Below are 6949 nucleotides of genomic sequence, written 5' to 3'. Positions count from 1 at the left end.
GGAATCGGGGGCGTTCGGCCTGTGGCCCCACCCACGTGGCTCGTCTCGAATTTCCTCGTGAGACCGGCCTCATCCTGAGGTGCGCCGGGAAGGCCGGGAACCCCTTCCAGACCACGCAGGGGAATCGCCTCTCCTGTCGCGATCAGGAGGGGAGAAGGGGCTCAGAGGAAGCGGTGCCGGGACCCTCGGTGTTCCCCTCGGGGGAACCCGGCGTGTCGGGGGACTTTTGGGGGTCGCAGGAAGGCTGTCAGGGACCGTCTCGCCCTTCAGGGCGGAACAGGGGACTTCCCTTGAGACGCCGTCGCGGGCAAGGGCCTCATCTTGCCAAGCGGTGGGAACCACGTGGTTTTTCTCGAGTTGCGGCGGCATTCTCGAGTTACGACGGGGATCTCAGCCTTCCCCTTGGGTTGGCCCTGGGAAGCCCAATCTTCCCCTCGGGTTGCGAGGGAAAGCTGGGGGTGGCGCTCGAGTCACTGCAGGGCCGAAGAGACCTCACCTAAGCGTGTGTCCGGGACCTAATTTTCCTCTCCAGGGAAGGCAGGGATCTCGGGGTTGCATTCCAGGCTCCCCCGGGGAGTCAGGCCTCGTCTCGAGGGGAAGCCAAGGACTCCGCTCTCCTCTCGAGTCGCGACGCGGGTCTCTTGGAGCCCCCTGAGCGGCCTCAAGGGAGTCCAGCCTCCTCTTCCGTTTGGAGAGAGGACCCGGGATTGCTCTCCAGGCCATGCAGGAAAAGAAGGCCCTCAGCTCGCGAGGACGGGGGCGTCTCAGGGGTTTCCTCGAGCTGCGGCGCCCGTGGGGGTTTTCTCCCGAGGCACGACGAGGATCTCAGGGAGCCTCTCGTGCGGCGCCAGGGAAGTCAGGTCTCCATGCGCGTGGCGAGGGGGAGCGCGTCCTGGCTCTCGAGTCACGGGAGGGGACTAGGGCCTCGAGACGCGTTGAAGAAGGACTCTCGAGGTCTTTGTCGGGGGGCGGCGGGAAACCCTCGTGTCCCTCGCCTTCTGCCGGGGACCTTAGGGAACTTCCCAGGGTGCCTCTGAGAGGCGAGGGATCCTGTGGAGGTGGCGGGGCCCCTCGGGACTCCGCTGGGTCTGGCGCAACGGAAGAGGGCCTCACCTCGAGGGGAGGCAGGCACCTCAGGCTTCCTCTGCGTTTCGGACTCCGACCGCAGGGTCCCTGCAGAGTTGGGACAGGAGAGTCAGGCCTCGTCTTGTCTGAGGAAGGGAACCCCGCTGGCCTCTCGAGTTGCTCGGGGGGTCTCAGGCCCCTCGTCGAGCTGTGTGTGGAACCCGCGGGTCTTTGCGGACGATGCACGGGGGTGGCAGTGCCCCTTCGTGTTGTGCCTTCACCCACAGGGTTGCCTTCGAAGAGGGGTCCGGGCCTCGGGTCCTTCTCAAGAGCGGACCGGGGAATCGGGGGCGTTCGGCCTGTGGCCCCACCCACGTGGCTCGTCTCGAATTTCCTCGTGAGACCGGCCTCATCCTGAGGTGCGCCGGGAAGGCCGGGAACCCCTTCCAGACCACGCAGGGGAATCGCCTCTCCTGTCGCGATCAGGAGGGGAGAAGGGGCTCAGAGGAAGCGGTGCCGGGACCCTCGGTGTTCCCCTCGGGGGAACCCGGCGTGTCGGGGGACTTTTGGGGGTCGCAGGAAGGCTGTCAGGGACCGTCTCGCCCTTCAGGGCGGAACAGGGGACTTCCCTTGAGACGCCGTCGCGGGCAAGGGCCTCATCTTGCCAAGCGGTGGGAACCACGTGGTTTTTCTCGAGTTGCGGCGGCATTCTCGAGTTACGACGGGGATCTCAGCCTTCCCCTTGGGTTGGCCCTGGGAAGCCCAATCTTCCCCTCGGGTTGCGAGGGAAAGCTGGGGGTGGCGCTCGAGTCACTGCAGGGCCGAAGAGACCTCACCTAAGCGTGTGTCCGGGACCTAATTTTCCTCTCCAGGGAAGGCAGGGATCTCGGGGTTGCATTCCAGGCTCCCCCGGGGAGTCAGGCCTCGTCTCGAGGGGAAGCCAAGGACTCCGCTCTCCTCTCGAGTCGCGACGCGGGTCTCTTGGAGCCCCCTGAGCGGCCTCAAGGGAGTCCAGCCTCCTCTTCCGTTTGGAGAGAGGACCCGGGATTGCTCTCCAGGCCATGCAGGAAAAGAAGGCCCTCAGCTCGCGAGGACGGGGGCGTCTCAGGGGTTTCCTCGAGCTGCGGCGCCCGTGGGGGTTTTCTCCCGAGGCACGACGAGGATCTCAGGGAGCCTCTCGTGCGGCGCCAGGGAAGTCAGGTCTCCATGCGCGTGGCGAGGGGGAGCGCGTCCTGGCTCTCGAGTCACGGGAGGGGACTAGGGCCTCGAGACGCGTTGAAGAAGGACTCTCGAGGTCTTTGTCGGGGGGCGGCGGGAAACCCTCGTGTCCCTCGCCTTCTGCCGGGGACCTTAGGGAACTTCCCAGGGTGCCTCTGAGAGGCGAGGGATCCTGTGGAGGTGGCGGGGCCCCTCGGGACTCCGCTGGGTCTGGCGCAACGGAAGAGGGCCTCACCTCGAGGGGAGGCAGGCACCTCAGGCTTCCTCTGCGTTTCGGACTCCGACCGCAGGGTCCCTGCAGAGTTGGGACAGGAGAGTCAGGCCTCGTCTTGTCTGAGGAAGGGAACCCCGCTGGCCTCTCGAGTTGCTCGGGGGGTCTCAGGCCCCTCGTCGAGCTGTGTGTGGAACCCGCGGGTCTTTGCGGACGATGCACGGGGGTGGCAGTGCCCCTTCGTGTTGTGCCTTCACCCACAGGGTTGCCTTCGAAGAGGGGTCCGGGCCTCGGGTCCTTCTCAAGAGCGGACCGGGGAATCGGGGGCGTTCGGCCTGTGGCCCCACCCACGTGGCTCGTCTCGAATTTCCTCGTGAGACCGGCCTCATCCTGAGGTGCGCCGGGAAGGCCGGGAACCCCTTCCAGACCACGCAGGGGAATCGCCTCTCCTGTCGCGATCAGGAGGGGAGAAGGGGCTCAGAGGAAGCGGTGCCGGGACCCTCGGTGTTCCCCTCGGGGGAACCCGGCGTGTCGGGGGACTTTTGGGGGTCGCAGGAAGGCTGTCAGGGACCGTCTCGCCCTTCAGGGCGGAACAGGGGACTTCCCTTGAGACGCCGTCGCGGGCAAGGGCCTCATCTTGCCAAGCGGTGGGAACCACGTGGTTTTTCTCGAGTTGCGGCGGCATTCTCGAGTTACGACGGGGATCTCAGCCTTCCCCTTGGGTTGGCCCTGGGAAGCCCAATCTTCCCCTCGGGTTGCGAGGGAGAGGGAAAGCTGGGGGTGGCGCTCGAGTCACTGCAGGGCCGAAGAGACCTCACCTAAGCGTGTGTCCGGGACCTAATTTTCCTCTCCAGGGAAGGCAGGGATCTCGGGGTTGCATTCCAGGCTCCCCCGGGGAGTCAGGCCTCGTCTCGAGGGGAAGCCAAGGACTCCGCTCTCCTCTCGAGTCGCGACGCGGGTCTCTTGGAGCCCCCTGAGCGGCCTCAAGGGAGTCCAGCCTCCTCTTCCGTTTGGAGAGAGGACCCGGGATTGCTCTCCAGGCCATGCAGGAAAAGAAGGCCCTCAGCTCGCGAGGACGGGGGCGTCTCAGGGGTTTCCTCGAGCTGCGGCGCCCGTGGGGGTTTTCTCCCGAGGCACGACGAGGATCTCAGGGAGCCTCTCGTGCGGCGCCAGGGAAGTCAGGTCTCCATGCGCGTGGCGAGGGGGAGCGCGTCCTGGCTCTCGAGTCACGGGAGGGGACTAGGGCCTCGAGACGCGTTGAAGAAGGACTCTCGAGGTCTTTGTCGGGGGGCGGCGGGAAACCCTCGTGTCCCTCGCCTTCTGCCGGGGACCTTAGGGAACTTCCCAGGGTGCCTCTGAGAGGCGAGGGATCCTGTGGAGGTGGCGGGGCCCCTCGGGACTCCGCTGGGTCTGGCGCAACGGAAGAGGGCCTCACCTCGAGGGGAGGCAGGCACCTCAGGCTTCCTCTGCGTTTCGGACTCCGACCGCAGGGTCCCTGCAGAGTTGGGACAGGAGAGTCAGGCCTCGTCTTGTCTGAGGAAGGGAACCCCGCTGGCCTCTCGAGTTGCTCGGGGGGTCTCAGGCCCCTCGTCGAGCTGTGTGTGGAACCCGCGGGTCTTTGCGGACGATGCACGGGGGTGGCAGTGCCCCTTCGTGTTGTGCCTTCACCCACAGGGTTGCCTTCGAAGAGGGGTCCGGGCCTCGGGTCCTTCTCAAGAGCGGACCGGGGAATCGGGGGCGTTCGGCCTGTGGCCCCACCCACGTGGCTCGTCTCGAATTTCCTCGTGAGACCGGCCTCATCCTGAGGTGCGCCGGGAAGGCCGGGAACCCCTTCCAGACCACGCAGGGGAATCGCCTCTCCTGTCGCGATCAGGAGGGGAGAAGGGGCTCAGAGGAAGCGGTGCCGGGACCCTCGGTGTTCCCCTCGGGGGAACCCGGCGTGTCGGGGGACTTTTGGGGGTCGCAGGAAGGCTGTCAGGGACCGTCTCGCCCTTCAGGGCGGAACAGGGGACTTCCCTTGAGACGCCGTCGCGGGCAAGGGCCTCATCTTGCCAAGCGGTGGGAACCACGTGGTTTTTCTCGAGTTGCGGCGGCATTCTCGAGTTACGACGGGGATCTCAGCCTTCCCCTTGGGTTGGCCCTGGGAAGCCCAATCTTCCCCTCGGGTTGCGAGGGAAAGCTGGGGGTGGCGCTCGAGTCACTGCAGGGCCGAAGAGACCTCACCTAAGCGTGTGTCCGGGACCTAATTTTCCTCTCCAGGGAAGGCAGGGATCTCGGGGTTGCATTCCAGGCTCCCCCGGGGAGTCAGGCCTCGTCTCGAGGGGAAGCCAAGGACTCCGCTCTCCTCTCGAGTCGCGACGCGGGTCTCTTGGAGCCCCCTGAGCGGCCTCAAGGGAGTCCAGCCTCCTCTTCCGTTTGGAGAGAGGACCCGGGATTGCTCTCCAGGCCATGCAGGAAAAGAAGGCCCTCAGCTCGCGAGGACGGGGGCGTCTCAGGGGTTTCCTCGAGCTGCGGCGCCCGTGGGGGTTTTCTCCCGAGGCACGACGAGGATCTCAGGGAGCCTCTCGTGCGGCGCCAGGGAAGTCAGGTCTCCATGCGCGTGGCGAGGGGGAGCGCGTCCTGGCTCTCGAGTCACGGGAGGGGACTAGGGCCTCGAGACGCGTTGAAGAAGGACTCTCGAGGTCTTTGTCGGGGGGCGGCGGGAAACCCTCGTGTCCCTCGCCTTCTGCCGGGGACCTTAGGGAACTTCCCAGGGTGCCTCTGAGAGGCGAGGGATCCTGTGGAGGTGGCGGGGCCCCTCGGGACTCCGCTGGGTCTGGCGCAACGGAAGAGGGCCTCACCTCGAGGGGAGGCAGGCACCTCAGGCTTCCTCTGCGTTTCGGACTCCGACCGCAGGGTCCCTGCAGAGTTGGGACAGGAGAGTCAGGCCTCGTCTTGTCTGAGGAAGGGAACCCCGCTGGCCTCTCGAGTTGCTCGGGGGGTCTCAGGCCCCTCGTCGAGCTGTGTGTGGAACCCGCGGGTCTTTGCGGACGATGCACGGGGGTGGCAGTGCCCCTTCGTGTTGTGCCTTCACCCACAGGGTTGCCTTCGAAGAGGGGTCCGGGCCTCGGGTCCTTCTCAAGAGCGGACCGGGGAATCGGGGGCGTTCGGCCTGTGGCCCCACCCACGTGGCTCGTCTCGAATTTCCTCGTGAGACCGGCCTCATCCTGAGGTGCGCCGGGAAGGCCGGGAACCCCTTCCAGACCACGCAGGGGAATCGCCTCTCCTATCGCGATCAGGAGGGGAGAAGGGGCTCAGAGGAAGCGGTGCCGGGACCCTCGGTGTTCCCCTCGGGGGAACCCGGCGTGTCGGGGGACTTTTGGGGGTCGCAGGAAGGCTGTCAGGGACCGTCTCGCCCTTCAGGGCGGAACAGGGGACTTCCCTTGAGACGCCGTCGCGGGCAAGGGCCTCATCTTGCCAAGCGGTGGGAACCACGTGGTTTTTCTCGAGTTGCGGCGGCATTCTCGAGTTACGACGGGGATCTCAGCCTTCCCCTTGGGTTGGCCCTGGGAAGCCCAATCTTCCCCTCGGGTTGCGAGGGAAAGCTGGGGGTGGCGCTCGAGTCACTGCAGGGCCGAAGAGACCTCACCTAAGCGTGTGTCCGGGACCTAATTTTCCTCTCCAGGGAAGGCAGGGATCTCGGGGTTGCATTCCAGGCTCCCCCGGGGAGTCAGGCCTCGTCTCGAGGGGAAGCCAAGGACTCCGCTCTCCTCTCGAGTCGCGACGCGGGTCTCTTGGAGCCCCCTGAGCGGCCTCAAGGGAGTCCAGCCTCCTCTTCCGTTTGGAGAGAGGACCCGGGATTGCTCTCCAGGCCATGCAGGAAAAGAAGGCCCTCAGCTCGCGAGGACGGGGGCGTCTCAGGGGTTTCCTCGAGCTGCGGCGCCCGTGGGGGTTTTCTCCCGAGGCACGACGAGGATCTCAGGGAGCCTCTCGTGCGGCGCCAGGGAAGTCAGGTCTCCATGCGCGTGGCGAGGGGGAGCGCGTCCTGGCTCTCGAGTCACGGGAGGGGACTAGGGCCTCGAGACGCGTTGAAGAAGGACTCTCGAGGTCTTTGTCGGGGGGCGGCGGGAAACCCTCGTGTCCCTCGCCTTTTGCCGGGGACCTTAGGGAACTTCCCAGGGTGCCTCTGAGAGGCGAGGGATCCTGTGGAGGTGGCGGGGCCCCTCGGGACTCTGCTGGGTCTGGCGCAACGGAAGAGGGCCTCACCTCGAGGGGAGGCAGGCACCTCAGGCTTCCTCTGCGTTTCGGACTCCGACCGCAGGGTCCCTGCAGAGTTGGGACAGGAGAGTCAGGCCTCGTCTTGTCTGAGGAAGGGAACCCCGCTGGCCTCTCGAGTTGCTCGGGGGGTCTCAGGCCCCTCGTCGAGCTGTGTGTGGAACCCGCGGGTCTTTGCGGACGATGCACGGGGGTGGCAGT

The sequence above is a fragment of the Bubalus kerabau genome, unplaced genomic scaffold (genome assembly GCF_029407905.1).
Source record: "Bubalus kerabau isolate K-KA32 ecotype Philippines breed swamp buffalo unplaced genomic scaffold, PCC_UOA_SB_1v2 scaffold_26, whole genome shotgun sequence".
Taxonomy (NCBI): Eukaryota; Metazoa; Chordata; class Mammalia; order Artiodactyla; family Bovidae; genus Bubalus; species Bubalus kerabau.
This window is presented reverse-complemented; position numbering follows the sequence as displayed.